A 17,042-nucleotide genomic window follows, 5' to 3' on the forward strand; every position below is an offset into this window, starting at 1 on the left:
AAAAAAAAAAAGCAGTCAGGGAGGTTCCTGAAATAACATGGAACAAGTGTGACCAGCTCTTCCCTGGGGAACAGGACTCATCTCTCTGACTGTGGAACTGAGGATGTCATTTAGAGGATGGTGAGAATAGCATTAGAGGACTGAGTCAGGGTTGATTTTCAATTCTAGAAGCAAACCCGTGAAAGCATGCAGTCATCCAAGACCAAGAGGAGCACTGAGAAACTACACAGTCCTGCATCATTTTTCAGGTTTCAAATAAATCTGTATTTCAAAAGTGGAACATTATGGCACAAATAAGTTGTGTAACCAAAAAGTCAGCCCTGAGGTGTTTGAGAATAATATTTTATAAACAGAATTACGATTCTACCTTTAAGAAAAAGGAGACAATATTGAGATCTGGTATGTAAACGTTCAAGGAAACTGGTCAGTTAGACTAGATTACAGGATCCTAGCTCCATGGTGGTACAGAAAATCAGTGTTCTCAGAAGATTTTGGGAGCATGGCTGGTAAAATAAAAATTTATGCCAGGTGGCTCCTGGAAACCAGTACCCTGTTTTTCACCTACCCAAGGAATAGAAGACAAAATAAGGATGCTTTGAAGTCACTATTCGTAGATTGTCCAGAAGTTGTTTGTATTTTAATTTCATTTCCAAAAGAAGGGCTGCCTAGTCATGAGACTCCAACTGAACCTTCTCATTTTAATTAGTAAAATAAAGGAAAGTCAGTGACTAGGCAGGGCAAGGGAGGTGGAGAGAAGGGAGGTCTTAGAGGTCAGAGGTCAGAGAGGCGAGGAGGTGAGAGAACAGAGGGGGAATGTCATCCCAACATGGAGCTTCCCAAGGACCAGTAGACCCAGGTGGGATTTATTGGCATTAAATAGCTATGAACATTAAGGATTTTATAGGTCTAATATCTCATGTAGAAGGGCAGTTTGTATTTTTCTCTATGTGATGCAATCTTGTGTAGAGGATTTTTGGATTGAGAGTTGAATATATAAACCTGCATGAAAATCTACTGGGCTGTAGAGTTGTGTTTGTGGGATTTTGGGGTAGAGAAACACCCCGGGACAAAGGCAGAGAACAGGCGGTAGAAAACCGCCAGGGAAGGGAGTTGCATGGACAAGTTGGGCCGTGGTGAGAGCTCAGACTGGGCACCAGAGGAGCACATGGCTCCAAACTAAAACTGGGCCTGAGGAGTGAGACCTCAGAGCCAGTAAAGAGATAAACTGTTAATTATTTCTTAATATTTACTGCAACCACTATGCATGACACTAGAGGAGAAAAGTAATTGTCAGTCTTACACTGGCATAGGAATGGCATGAACGCTATGGGAGGAACCACGACTTCATGGTTTAGGATGAAACCCATAACAATCTTTGTTATTGGGGCCAAGAACCTGAGGCCCTGGGCACTAGAGGGTAACCGTCTACTATCATACTGCTAAATAGACATAGTACTTACCAACTCTTAGTGGTTTATTGCTATACCTATAGATTAGTGCCTCTCTTAACCCTCAGGAGAAAAGTGTCTTCTGAAATAAAGAGAGACTCACATGTTGTCATGGTGTGAAGAGTAAGAGACTGCAGAATACATTGTCCCAAATGGGACATCTCTCTCCCAAGACTCAGGGATGAAGACTTTAGGCAGAGGATGAGTCCAAGGAACCAGTTTCTTCAGGACATGACAGAACTGTCACACATATGAACAGTGCTGTGGCAGATACAGAAATCCTGCCATACAACAGTTTAGCATGGGGAGGGCAGGCTGGGCACACAGTCCCATCCCTGGGTAAAGCGCTTTTAGGGATATATGGTTTTCCTTCATGGTATGGACCCCCATACGTGGTGAACCTTACTATAGTTGATACCCACACACCCAAGAGTACCTAAGCAGCACAGATTGGACTCAAAGGATTTAAAAGAAAAGGTGGTCACAAGTAAAGAAGGAGGGTAGATTACCCTGAGTGACCGAATGTTATCAAAATACAATGTATGATGTTCTAAGGTGATTAATAAAAACAGCACAACAAACTTTTTGGTTTTCTTAAAATAATCTCCAGCATTTACCAGGCGGCACAGGGAACTCTGTGTGATCTTCCCCATGAGTGATCTGAATACCCACCATTTTGGGAATCACTATTTACCAGTCACGAGGCTGTTGTGAAGATCTTTGGGGCAGGGATCACAGGGTTGACACTGACAATGCTAGCCATGCTATTAAATTTTGTTCCAACTTAAGTTCAAGAATGGAGACTAATAATACGGCACTTACCACCAAGCTTGAGGGCCTATGTTCCGTCCCGGGAACCTGTATGGTAAAAGTCGAGCACAGCCTTGTCATATAGGACTTGGCTTGTTAGGACTTGTCATCTCATTGCTACACATGAGCTGTGTACCCGTCACCATGCATAAACAGATACATAAATAAAGAGGGAGTTTATACCACACATAAACAGATATATACATGAAAAGGGAGGGTTATAAAAACACTTAAAATATGATTGCTTTTCTCCCTTCCCCTTTTTCTCCTCCCATTTTTTCCCTTTGTATCCCATGAAACAATGTTCATTTTTGTAGGGCAATTTACAACCATGCCATACCAGTCACTGGACTTTAATTTCTCTTACACTTGCTTTGAAAAGGATTTACTATTGCTTGTTTGCTTGCTGTTTTCAATAAATCTTTACCCTACGCTTTCCAGTCTTAGAACACACATCATTGAAAAAATAAGGGTTAAAACAATAACTTATCAGTCCAAACTTTGATCTATAGATTTATGACTAAAGGTTATTAAACATACACAACCTAAATGTTTGGTTGGCCATGTACATTTTTGTAGACTCTTCAACTTTATTGGGTTTCAATCTTATCGAAGATGATTCAGAAAGCACAGTATTTTATGTGGCCTCGAAGACTTTAGTAATCCACCTGGTTATACAAGTACTTTGCATTTTAATGCTGAAAATAGGTTTTAGAACAGTGGTGTGTGGAAATTCTATGCATTTATGTTGTGCAGTTTTTGAAGTTCACCTAAAAATGTTTGTTTCAAAACTCTCTCAAATTTTTTATATTTTGGGGGTGCTTTATAAAGCTATCTTATAAATTTATTCACTTAAAAAATCCACATATTGCCATTATGATCCATGCTATAAATGACTAATAGCGTTTAGAAAGGCACGACATTCAAGGCCATGTGGATAAGGTTGTGATTATTTAGTGGGGAACAGGGATTACAGACCATGCAGGTGGAGGTTACAGGCCTGGTGTGCTGACTTACACATGTAATTCCAGAATTTTAGAGGCTAATACAAGTGGATTGCCAAAATTCAAGGCCAACTGTACTCTAGAGTAAAATCTCACAAATGAAGGCAGTGTTGGTCTTTCAAGATGCTGGAAATTATGAAGTGGCTCTATTTTATCAGCCTTATTACCAACTGGTCAAAACGGTACAGTTGTGAATAGGACAAAAATCATTGCTGGGTTCTCAGAGGTCTGTTGGAAGTGATGATAACTGACCCCCACTTACCCCACCCTCCCCTGCCACTTTAGAAATGCTAAAACCACCTTGGCAGAGAGGAAAAAAAAAACAAAAGAAGTTGAGAGAAATGGATCCATCATGTAAAGATAAAAGTCCTATCAGAACACTGTAGTCCATGAAAGGGACCAGAGGACCACACATCCACTAAGGCTCTCCTGTACACATGGGAGAGGGGCAGGATGACTCAGTTCAGAAATGGCTCTCTGTCAGATAGGGGTGACACTCACATGGGGAATCACAGAGTGAGGCTTTTTACCACCTAAAGGGACAGGATTCAGGACTCCTAGTCTAGCAGTGGTGACCAGGTAGAAGAGATTAATAACTGCCACATCGTACAGCAAGACCAGATGATGAGCTGAGAAGCCAGCGTGCCCCATGGGGGCACATGTGGATCATGATATCCCTATGAGAAAAACCATTGGGCCACAGCCAACATTACCCCCAAGAAGAGCAGAAGAACTAAGGGAGATCAGTTGCATAAATAAAATGCCCAAAGCCTTTGCTCAGTGACCTCAGATGAGACAATTGTCAGCTTCACAACTTCTTTTAGTCAGCAGTGATTTTCAACCTGTGGATCGGGACCCCTAAGGGGGACGAACAACCCTCTCATAGGAGTCCTTTATCAGATATGCCAATGTGCTAGTGAAGTTACTCTCATGAAAAAAAAAAAAGAAAAGAAAAGAAAAAAAATTCACCCTTAATAGCAGATTCCCATGCAGCCCTCTCAAATAATGGCTCTACCACAGACCTACCTGCTGCACACACATGGGTATATGAAGGTGTCTTTCCTCGTCTCTCCTCTAAATCTGCCAGTATTAACATTCTATGGTGCCTTGCAGAGCACCTATAAGCCCAGTGCTTTGGAGTATAAAGCAGGGTGATCAGAAGCTGGGCTAGCCTGGGCTATAAGAGACCTTGTCCCTAAAAGAAGTTTCATGCCATAGAGTAGGCTACTGCTCCCTTCCCAATCCTCAGCTCTCTCCAGTCACTGCCTTCAGCAAAACACAGCACTGGGTATTTATTTTCTCTTCAGCTCCTCCTATGCAACTATGGCTTTGTCTTCCTAATCATATCTCTATCACTTGGCCCTGATGACACAAATTTCTTCTGCTGTTTCTCCAACTAGCCTAGGAATTCACTCTGGTTTTACCTCCAGTCCCACACTGGCTCAGTCTTTGGCTCCTCTTCTGTAGCACCAGGACCTCTCCCAGAGAACTCACCCAGCTTCATCTTGACAGACCACCTCCAGGCTGATGATTGATCAAACCTGGACACTTTACAGCCCTCCACAGCTAGCCATTTATGTTGTGTCTCCAAATGGGATCCCTAATCTCTTTTCCATCTAAGTGGGTGGCCATTCTATCCTTCTGGTTGTTTAGGACAAGAAGCTCAGTGGGACTCTTGCCCTGTCCCTTTCTTTTCTAACACATATTAAGTCCCTGGACAAATCTTAGCAATTCTACTTCAAATACATGTCAAGAAAATCACCACATTTGACAACTTTACTACTAATAGCTCAGCCAACCATCACCACCTTCACCTGAACCACTGTAGCAGTATCCACCTTCATCACCAGCCTTCACCTGCATCATTGTAGCAGCATCCACCTTCATCACCAGCCTTCACCTGCATCATTGTAACAGCATCCACCTTCATCAGCAGCCTTCACCTGCATCATTGTAGCAGCATCCACCTTCATCACCAGCCTTCACCTGCATCATTGTAACAGTATCCACCTTCATCACCAGCCTTCACCTGCATCATTGTAGCAGCATCCACCTTCATCACCAGCCTTCACCTGCATCATTGTAGCAGCATCTACCTTCATCACCAGCCTTCACCTGCATCACTGTAGCAGCATCCACCTTCATCAGCAGCCTTCACCTGCATCATTGTAGCAGCATCCACCTTCATCACCAGCCTTCACCTGCATCATTGTAACAGCATCCACCTTCATCACCACCTTCACCTGAACCACTGTAGCAGCATCCACCTTCATCACCAGCCTTCACATGCATCATTGTAGCAGCATCCACTTTGACCTCGGCTACTTCACACACTAAGTGGCAAATTAGGAGAACAATTTGTATAGTATGCACACTTAGTTAATTCATCTTTCTGCTCAGACTCCACTAATGTCTTTCTAATCTTGGAAAATTCTAGGACTTTAAGATCAGTCTCTCCATCCTATCTCTCTGACTTTATTGCGTAGTATGCTAGTCACCTATGCATTGCTATAACGGAATATCTGGTGCTCTACTCATGAAGAAACTGGGGCTCACTGAGCTCATGACGTTTGTATGCAGAAGGTCATGGGTGAAGATTTATATGGTGAAAGTCAGTCATGGGAATATAAGGGGCAGAGAGATCAGGAAGTCAGGCCTGCTCCTTCAACAGCAACCTTCACTGTAATGGTGCTTTTCATGTTATATCCCCAGTGAACCAGACGTAACAGTAGACGCTGTATGATATTCTACCACCTCACACCAGCATCACTCTGCAGGACAAGTAACCAATAAGAATGGATCCTTGGGAAACACCAGTGTCCCTCCAAACCGTGCACCAGGCGTATCTTCTCTTTCAGGATCAGTATTTGTGTCCTATGCCTTAGGGGCTTTGCATTTTTTCAAAAATATCCTCCTCTCATGCAAAGTACCCTCCCCTCTCTCCCTTCCTAATTCTGGCCAGATATTGGATGCAGACACAAAACAGAGACAGAGGAAGAGGCCAGGGTCCCACAGTCTCCTATCCCTAATGACATAAAACCCACCAATAGGCCTCCATCTCCTAGGATCCACCTCTAAATGGTAGAAGCCCTCAAGCTTAACTGACAGCATGAACCCACCTTCAGCCATGTCTTCCTCACCACGGTGGACTGTCCGACTCAAACTGGAACAAAGGAAAAGGCAGGATCACTTTACTGCACACTCTTCAAGATGTCAATCTTCAGTGATTGACAGAGACACAGTGGAAATGTCTTATCCCTTACAGGACTTGGAGGGTCGGCATCACTACTGACAGCAATATACAGAGGTCAGAGAGGGCAGACAAGTAAAGGGATGGACCCATGGGTCAAAACTTCATTAAGGCCAAGGAATTTTCTAAGTTGTTTTATGTGGGGCATTTGAGTTGGTAGATTTAAAGCCAGCAGATGTAAGGTATAGGAAATTGTGCAGTGTCAGAGGTCTATTACCCAGCTTATGTGTGGCATAAGGGGCAGTGGGTCCAGTCAAATATTTATTTTGAAAAGTAAAGGAGTCTCCAGGAGACAGAGGTAAGGCACAGGTAGCTGGCTGAACCACAGAGAACTTAAAGAAGGTTTGGAAACTGTATCAGCCAGGAAGGCGACCCCAGCTTCTTGTCTGAGAAAGTCCAGTTTATACCCAAGATGAATTCCAAGGGGACATAAAATTTTGAGAAGTTACTACATAAATATAAATACTCATATACATAACAGGCAGGTACAATCTTAAACCCACTTTTGTGTCATTTCATCCTATTAAGTCAAGATTTCAATTTCATCATCAATCACATGTTTAAACTACAGTATAGACGTGCAATGAAGTAACCCTTTGTTATATCCTTCGATACCTATATCTGCCCTTAAAATAAAAGAAGTTAGGCTTTTAAAGGCTGGCTTACCAATATGACCTAAAAGTCTACAGCTTGGTCTTGGTCTACAAGTGAAATGCTGCAGAATCAATACAAAGTCTATTAGAGGATGCAGCTGAGATTGCCACTTGGTTTACCACACAGTAGGGGGCACCACATTTTGTTTCAAATTCATTAAATAAAAGCTCAAGGACTGTGGTCTGGGAGCTATATCAGTTAATAAAGAGCTTGTCTTGCAAGCAGCAGGGTCTGAGATTTATTCTCAGAATCTGTGTACACAATTATAACATGGTGGTAATTCCATTGCTGGGGGACAGAGACGGATGTCTCCTCAGGCCTCAGTGGCCCAGCCAGTTAATTCTAATGGGTGAGTTCAGTGAGAGATGGATAAGTTCCCTGAGGATAGCATGTGAGGTTGCCTCTGGCCTCTACATTCAAATACACATACGATTTTAAAAATAGATAAATATCATTTATGAAATGATATCCGTGCTATATCAGCTGAAGTACAGGAAGAGCTAATGACTTGGGGTAGCCATGTCATTGTGTTAACTCAGAATGTCCCAAGCCACCTGCTTCTAAGTTACAAGGCTTATGTTTCTCTGTTCTAAAAATTCAGCTCATTTGCTTTATGCCGAGATTAAGGACAGGTGGCTCCTGGTTCGGACAATGTCTCACAGAGGCTCAGGATACAACTGGCATCTGACAAGGTGACCATTTCATGACTCCATTTTCATTTGCTTAGAAGAAGCCTTGACATCAGACTAACGCAGAATGCAGCTGAAGTTCCCACAAACTGTAAACACCTCCAGCGTGACTATACTGCTGTCAGCAGAGCCTTTGGTCTGAGGCCAGCAGTGGGCAGCTGGAAGATCTTTAACAGCCACCATGGACAGTGCTCTAGATGACTTTGACATCCAAAAAGGTCCTACATTTATAATGCATAAACACACACACACTTTGCAATATGCTCATACACACATGCACACACATGCACGCACACTCTTGCAGAGGTGCACGAATGGAGGTCCGAGAGCAACATGTGTTTACATACTAGGTACAGAAGAATGCCAGTATGCACAGTATGCTGTGTTTATGCATATTAGACGAACACCCTGTCAGCTGACCTACCTCCTCAGCCCAACAGCCAACTGTTATTGCAAAACTATGTCCCGGCCCTCGTTTAGGTACTCAGTATTAAACAGCATGCTGAGCAGAGGCATCTGGAACTTTCTGATCACAATCCGCAGGGCTTGCTGCTTGCTATGATGCTGAGAGCAATGTCTGCTGTATGAATAAGGCCCTGATCTTTTCCAGGTTAGCTCCCAGTTTGTTGAATGAATGAAAGGACACGACCATTCTGAGGTATGGTTTAGGAAGATTTCTATTGTAGATACGAGGGAGAGTGCAGCCAGAGATGTTTGGAAGTGTGCAGACTGAACCATGAGAGGATGGAAGAAGCGGATGAGAGAGGAAGGGGAGAGGAGAGAGAGAGAGAGAGAGAGAGAGAGAGAGAGAGAGAGAGAGAGAGAGAGAGAAGAGAAAGCTGTTCCAGGGAGGAGCCAAGGACCAAGAGAACACATGGTCAAAATGGCAGGATTTTATAGATCAGACAGGGAAGGGAAGGGAAGCCCACAGGATGGAGAAGTTTAGGGTAGGAGGTGAGGGGAGTAGAAGAGAGAGGAGCCAGCTGTGGCAGTGTGGTACTGGCAAAACTGAGGGGGTCTGAGGCCAGAATGTGCATCTGTATGCTAATGGGCACCACAGTGAGCCATTTGTCCTAAGTTTCTTTGGTAATGGATTCTTTTTCTTCTAGTCTCATTGTTAACCTTAAACTCTTGTAATCCTCCTGCCTCAGTCTCAGCCACGCTAGGATGACTGGTCTGTACCACCATGCCAGGCAACAATTGCTAGTCCTCAGTGAGGAATCAGAGTTAAACAAATTCCTTCCTGTCTATCTACACTGCCACTTCTCTAGCCCCACCCTCCCCGGGTCTATCTTATCTTTAAGCTCTTCTGTGGGGACTTGCCTTAGCTACATTTTAAAAACCCTTGATCAATCCCTTGGCCCACCAGAGGTTGTCTTTAACTTGCATATGTTTTCTTCCTAGAGAAAAAGAAGGCTCTTGCTTTTACCCCCCCAGCAACTACAGCCTCTTTGTTGTTTCTCTCAGGACAGAGTCCGAGGATGGATGGATCCCAGGGTTCTTATATAATTTTTTTTTCACACACAGCACTGGTGGACAGAGGCTCACCCAGCTTTCAGGGAACACTGCGGCTTCTTCTCATATTCTTCCTCAGGGACAAATATTGTACCCCGCCTGCCTTCCTCCTGCCAACTGGAAAGGGCAGGTCTCTCCCCCTGGAATCCTGCCCTTTCTCATGCTTGCTACTTTGTCATCTTCTTTCCCATTGTTTCTATGCATTTGGGTGTACAAAATTCTGAACCAAAAATGAAAGGGGGGAAGGTGTCTTCAATAATATTAGGAGGGTTTTTGTTGTTGGTTTTTTGGTCATAAGGATTTCTGCTACTTTGAATTTAGGGGTTTATTTAAATTCAGTTTGCTCTCGTCTGGTTTGGTTTTTCTTTTGGTGGAAATAGAATGTATTCCTAAGGTGTCATATGACTTAGGAAAGGAGAAGGAATTAGCAAACATAAAAAAAAAATGTAATTAGACACGCCAATGAAGCAAAGATCACATTTTAAGTAAAGCCTACAAAAGTAAACTGGAGCACATTCAGGCAAATGGCAAATTTCCACTTGAGCAGACAGGAGAGCTTATCGTCAACGGTGCTGAAGCACCCCATGCCCGCCTGCACTGTGCCCATCCGTCAGCTCCTCTTCTCGGTGTTGCCAAAGTCTGCCTCCCATTGCAGCCTTCCCTCCCCTACAAGCATGCTCAAGTTGCTCTCTCAGGAATAATAGTTCCTTGGCTGCCATCTTCTCTAGCTACTGTACTTCTTCCTGTTTGATTTTTTGTTTTTGAAACAGCTGTGCTTTCAAAGCAAGGGACCTACCTTGATGTCTCTTTGTGACACATATACCACTTACCATATATGCCTCACATATCCCACAGATTCACCACTTCTGAAGGACCAGGATTACATTATAATGCTCTTACCACTGCATCTAGCTGAGAGGCTATGTTGAGTATGTGTTCATCAAAAGCACATGCTACACACATGCTTGGTTAATGTTAGCTCCTTTTCACATATGCAATTCTGTCCATTTCCTAACTTGAAAATGTATGTATATATGTATGTATGTATGGATGGATGGATGGATGGATGGATGGTGTGTAGTGTGTGTGTGAGAGAGAGAGATGTGGTATGTTTGTATGTGGTAGGGTGTGCATGTTTGGTGTGTGGGTATTATATGTGTGTGGTATGTATGGTGTGTGTCTGTGTGTATGTATGTGGTGTGGTGTAGTGTATGCATATACGCAGTGTGTATGTGGTGTGTGTGTGGGTATGTGTACCTGCTTGTGTGTGCCTGTGTTAAAATTGCTCATACATTTGTTTTTATTTTCCAAGTTTTACAAGCAACAGCCTCTTATTCTCTTGCTTTCTTTCTATTGGAAATTAAATGACGATCATGGGGCTATTTAATCAATCAGACTGCTCCGTTCTTTAGACTGAAAAGCTCAGTCACACTTTAAACCTTTGGAACATTATTCATATCACAGCGAGTGGCCGTGAGGCTTTGTGCATCTCCTTCTCTCATGTCTCTCATGTTGAGGTAAATATTAAAGTGATGGCCTGGCCTTTTATCTGCTCCCACGGTCTCACTCCAGTCTCACTCCACAGACTCCACTCTAGTGTGGAGCCAAGCACACAGCATAAGGTCCCCACACCACTTGGCGCTCTGTACCGCCTGTAGGAACTCAGATGCGGTTCACTCCACCACCCCTGCTGCTCTGTCCCGCGTGGATACAACCACCCCAGCATGTTTCTTTCCTCCACCACCCGGTACAAACATGACTCCACAGCCCGGTAATTTATCAAACAGATTTATATGGTAAATTCTCAATCCACAAACCCAAGCTTACAACCAATGGATAAAGTTATAAACTGCCCACCTATATGAGATTAATAGACCACAGAAACCCTTAGAAACAATAATAACAAACTTATCAAGCTAGAGATACGCCGGGAGAAACATATATATCTGCCTCCATCTTGCCTCTGCCTCTCTTTCTTCTTCAATCCCTGCCTACTGCCTCCTCGTTCGCTTTCCTAGACCTTTCCCTGCCTACCTCTCTTCTATCAAATATTGCCTTAACACAAATCTATATCCCACAAGCAAGCAGAGTATTCTGGTTTAAGCCACATGTTACAGAAGTAGTTCCAAGATTCCTTTCAAAGGTTCTTCCATAACATTGTTAATCTTCAGATTTACTACAGTTAGTCTGTCTCCAACTGCTAATAGGAATGGTGGTTCTATGCTAGATCTAATGCTGTTGTCCTACTGTGTGACTCAGTACACATGAGTGACTGTGGACTTCATTTTCTACACTCAGGGTGGAGAAAGGGCAGGAAGAAATATCTACATAAAATTAGACTTAATCTCTTATGCAAATGTTGCTAATTCTCTCTGAAAATTCACTTCTCAAATATGGGTAATGACTATACATGCCACCACCACCACCACCACCACCACCACCACCACCACCCCCACACACATACACACACACACACACATGCAGACATCCACAGACAGAAGACAGTCCTAATTCAATTTTAAAGGAAGCCTGGGCACATTTTACAGGCTCCAAAGTGAGCCTAACAGATAGGGCAGTTCATTAGTTTGGAACAGGTAGCACAGAGCCCAAAGTTTCAGTGTTCTCATAATTTTCTCTAAAGACAAAGTACACCCTATGTGTATCTTGTAGTGACTTGGAATCCAGCCAAAAGACACAGAGCTACAGTTCCAAGGGTTAAATCATCACATACTATCAGCCCTAACAACACACTGATTCACACTATTTGCCCTGAAAGCAGCTAAGAAACCCTAGCAAAGCTGGGTAGAACAAACATGCCATTGTCTCTAGCCAAGTAAAAATGTGTGATCTTAGTTTCTTGAGGGTCTCTGAAATATGCATGTAAACCAAATCAGTGTCAAATTATAAAAAAGCAAGAGCCTTTAACAATGGGCCATTGAGCTGTCTCGAAGGCACATTTACAGTGTCCCATTTAAAATACTTATTTGCAACTTTGTAAAAGTAACAGCACAAAAAAATATCCAAGTTAGCAAATTCTTAACTCCAAAGTAAGCTAACAGCCGAAAAGACATAACTTAGTTTTCGTAAATACTTTACAAATTTGAATTTATGATTAAATAATTCAGTCTGTTCAGAATGTCTGAGAAGTCTTGGCTTTATAACTATTTTTTTTAAGTCTGTTAACAGGAGCATAGATGAAGCATACTTCAGGAAAAACAGCTGGTAGAAATCAAATAGAGGGAACGAGGGAGAAAAACATGGAGGGAGCTGGACAGATGCCTCCACATTCACTCGGAACTCTCATAGAGAACTCACCTTCCATTCCCAGCATCTATAAGATCACAACCACCTGCAACTCTATCTCCAGGGGGATCCGAGGCCTTTGGCCACTAAGAGAACCTACTACATTCATGTGCACATACCCCCACACAGAGATACACACTCACACATAATAAAAAATAATAAAAACAATTTTTAAAGACATGACTTATTGGTCTTATTATTCACTGATGAGCACCTCTTGCTTTTCCCATGACTTGATAACCGCACTTGATTTGCCATAATCATCTAAGCTCACAAACATGCAAACCGAAAGAGATAGATATTTTCATTTAATAATAAGCGGAACTACTGAACAACAGCTTCTCAAAACATCCTCCTCCTCACTGAGACTAAGCTAAGAACTCAGGTGGTTGGATCAGGTCATCTGAGACCCTTAACAGTCATCATGTGACAAAAGTAGAGTCTGCCAAAATGGATGTACCACCTCTGGCACTAAAGATGCAAGATACAGTCAGAAGCCAAGGGAAGATAAGGAATATAGCTCTTCATGCTGGACCAAGGAAGGACTTTGATTCTGCCCTAGGACTCATGAAAGATTACAACTTCAGGTATACTGACATCAACCAGACCATTTCAGACATCTCATCTCCAGAAGGGTCCCAGTGAGGAAATCTTACTGCTACTTCAATCCTCTAAGAGTGGCATGGTTAATTTACAGTCTCCATTGAAGAGATGTCTAAAAGCACCAGAAAGGACGCATAAGCTGTAGGAGCTGCCCAGTAAAACCACAAGGAAACAGAGTACATACTGGTTAGAATAGTTGATACTGCTAGGGATGAGGGGTAGATAATGAATAAGCTTTGGGATACAACTTGAAAACGTGCACAGCAAACTAAGTGATTGAGATTCTATGTAGTTAGTCAAGAGAAGCAAAGTGAACTGTAATACCCACTCACAGGAAGGAGTTCACTAATCACTTCTCTGCCTTTTGGTTAAGATCAAGTGTAGGAAGAAGTTCATTGTGCGGCTTGCTTTGCAATAGGTCAATCCCAGTGTTGGTTCACATACACTTAACTTGGGGAGATGGGGAAAGAAACTGTGGTATATCTACAAAGTAGAAAAAGGCTCAGAAATAGGAAGATGTGAACATAGGACATATGAAAGCCATGGATGAACGCACAGAGTAAACAAGAACACATCCTATTCCCTTCTAATGAAAAATACACGCAGTGACATCATTTACATAAAAGTTCAGAACATGGACACTACCTGAGACAAAACAAGAAAGCTGCTGGCTACAGGAAAGAACGGGCAGAGGGTGGAGGAGGGCCATCGATGGATACGGGGAGCCTTGTTAAAGGAAAGACAGCTTCACAAACAACACATGTCAGAATTATGATTGTGTTCCTATCCAGTTTATTGCACATAGATTAAACTGCAATAAAACTGTCATACATAATATAAAATGTGTTTTAATAAGCCATTTAAACTTGAGATGTAAACTGAATTCTAATGTAATGAACATTGATCTTCAATTAATTAATCTTTAATTTAATATAATGTAATGAGCATTAATCCTCAAGCATTGCCTTTCACAGGGCACATAGGTTCTCAAAGCCTTCCTGTGTCTAAACACGTTGATGCATTTTATCTACAGCCAAGTTGGCAATGCAATGCATTACATCTTAGTGAGTTCATCTGTGAAATAATGCCCAAGCACAGCACTTGCTACCTTTTGTGATGTTGAAGTTTTTTATTTTGAACTTACTTTGGGGTAAAATAAAAACTAGCTCACTTCAAAAGAAAAGAAACACACACACACACACACACACACACATGCACAAACACACACACACTGCTCTCTACATAATAAAACTGGGACATGTGAAGAGATGACCCACTCCTTTACCTTTTTTTTCCTTCTGATTGTGTAAGCAGACCAACACCAAAGAGATAAAAGTCTGAGAAAAAAATTGTGTAAAGCATAATTAATTATATAAAATACTGAAGTCTGCAAAATAAATAACTGAAATTCTATTCCACCCTCCATTCTATCTTTGCCTTTAAATGTTTGTAGAACATTGATATTTGTTGTAATATTGTGCCTCTAAATACTCACAGAAATAGTCTCTGACCCAAAGGAATTGTTAAATTAGGAGATAAGACTGTGAGTTACAAAGTACCAAATAAAAACCAATCAGGAGCTTGAGACATGGTACAGGGGGTACAAGTGCTTCCTGCTCTCACAGGAGACCCAGGTCTTATTCTCAGCACACACATGTCCACATTTCCATTGGATCTGATACTCTCTCCTGAACTCTGCAGATAACTGCACACAGATAGCACCCACACAGGCACACACATAAATATAAATAATATAAAATAAATAAATATCTACATATATAATACATACATACATACACACATACATACACATACATACATACATACACACATACATACATACACACATACATACATACATACACACACATATATACATACACATACATATATACATACACACATGCATACATACATACACACATACATACATACATGCATACATACACATACATACATACATACACACATACACATACATAGATACACACATACATACTACATACACACATACATACACATACACACATACACACATATATACATATGGTTTTAGAGAGATGTCTCAGTGGTTAAAGAGCACTTGCTGCTCTCACAGAGAAGCCAGGTTTGGCTCCCAGCACACTCACGGTGGATCATAGTCATCTCTAACTCTAGTTCCAGAGAATCCTCCACAGAGAACAGACACACACATAGCACACATACATACACATGCATATAGTGTTCTCACACAGTTTTTAAAAGTATTTAAACAAGAACATGAAAATTTACATCAGAGCTAAACGAAAAACCCACTGTAAGTAAAAGAATCACAGTCGAAAGTATGAATAAAATTCGCAGCTTTCTTGGCACCGTCTGGAACAGACATACATTTGCTTGCTTGTTATGTGGCATAAAATTAGTTAAAAGACAAACGAGGAGGACCAGCTTTTTTACATCCCTTCCCATCTCCCAGCTTTACTGTACAAACAGTGGTGTTTTTTCCAATACTCCACCATACTAGGTGGTCTGGAAGCCTAGTGGGTATAGCTACACTATGACAACCCACTGTCATAAAAAACTGCTGATCTTCAAACCAAATTTACACAGCCCCCAAAACACGCTATTAGCTCACACTCTGCAGTCCTTCAACATTCTGATCACTCATGTAGACACTCTTCAAACAGCCTCGATATACCTTTGAAATGGGCAGACAAGAACTCACTGACATCATTATAACTTGTGCATTTTCACTGACCAGTTGTTTCACCAATTATAATGCTAACCATGGGCCCCAAATAAACACACTGATGCTTCCCAATGCTCAACACCAAAAGTCCTGCCTGCAGTGTTTGCCTGCCTGCAAACATGTACAACAGGGGCAGCATAAGCCATTGCATCCTTTGTCAGTAAGCTCTAGAAAGCCCTGGAATAAAAGCAGGAACTATTCCTGTCTGGTGGCAGAGGCCTTAAAATAAGACAGAAACTGTCATTAGCCACATTTCCATTCTGAGAACAAGAGCAATGGGGAAGTGAGAGGACCAGTCCAGGGAGACAGACCCAGGGGTTCTAGCAGCCAGGATCCTATCAAGTCCCCCACTAACTAGAAAAGGATGCTTAGATACCTTAAGATCTGTGACTGAAATTAAGTTCAAATGCACTAGAAATGTAGTTATAAAAAACAGCCCAAGAGGTATGTGTTTCTATTAGGATGGAGCATGTTTTCTATGCATTAGACTGCACCTGGAAATAAATTTGATTTGAATGTAAACATTGAAGATCTAAGACACAAATTTACATGAAACATAAGGTTAAAAAACAAAAAGGAAGGAAGGAAGAAAGAAAGAAAGAGAAAGAAAGAGGGAGGGAAGGAGGAAGAGAGAGAGAGAGAGAGAGAGAGAGAGAGAGAGAGAGAGAGAGAGAGAGAGAGAGAGAGAGAAAGAAGGAAAGATATTAGGCTGTACCTCAGTGGTAGAACACATGCACAGAAAGCACAAGAGAGCCTGCTGGGTTTGATCTCCAGAATTTTACACACACACACACACACACACACACACACACACACACACACACACACACACACATGCACACAGAGAGGCGGGAGGGAGAGAGAACGTGGGAGGGGAGAGAGAGACAGAGAGGGATATGAGGGGTAGGGAGGGAGAGAGAGAAGAGAAGGCAGGGGGCAATAAAGACATAAGGCAGTGAATACATTTTCTTGATTGGAGGAATGGTTGTGATTGTGATCCCAAAGGCATCTCCTACAGGATGACCTAATTGAAGACGG

The sequence above is a fragment of the Micromys minutus genome (genome assembly GCF_963924665.1).
Source record: "Micromys minutus genome assembly, chromosome: 3".
Classification (NCBI taxonomy): domain Eukaryota; kingdom Metazoa; phylum Chordata; class Mammalia; order Rodentia; family Muridae; genus Micromys; species Micromys minutus.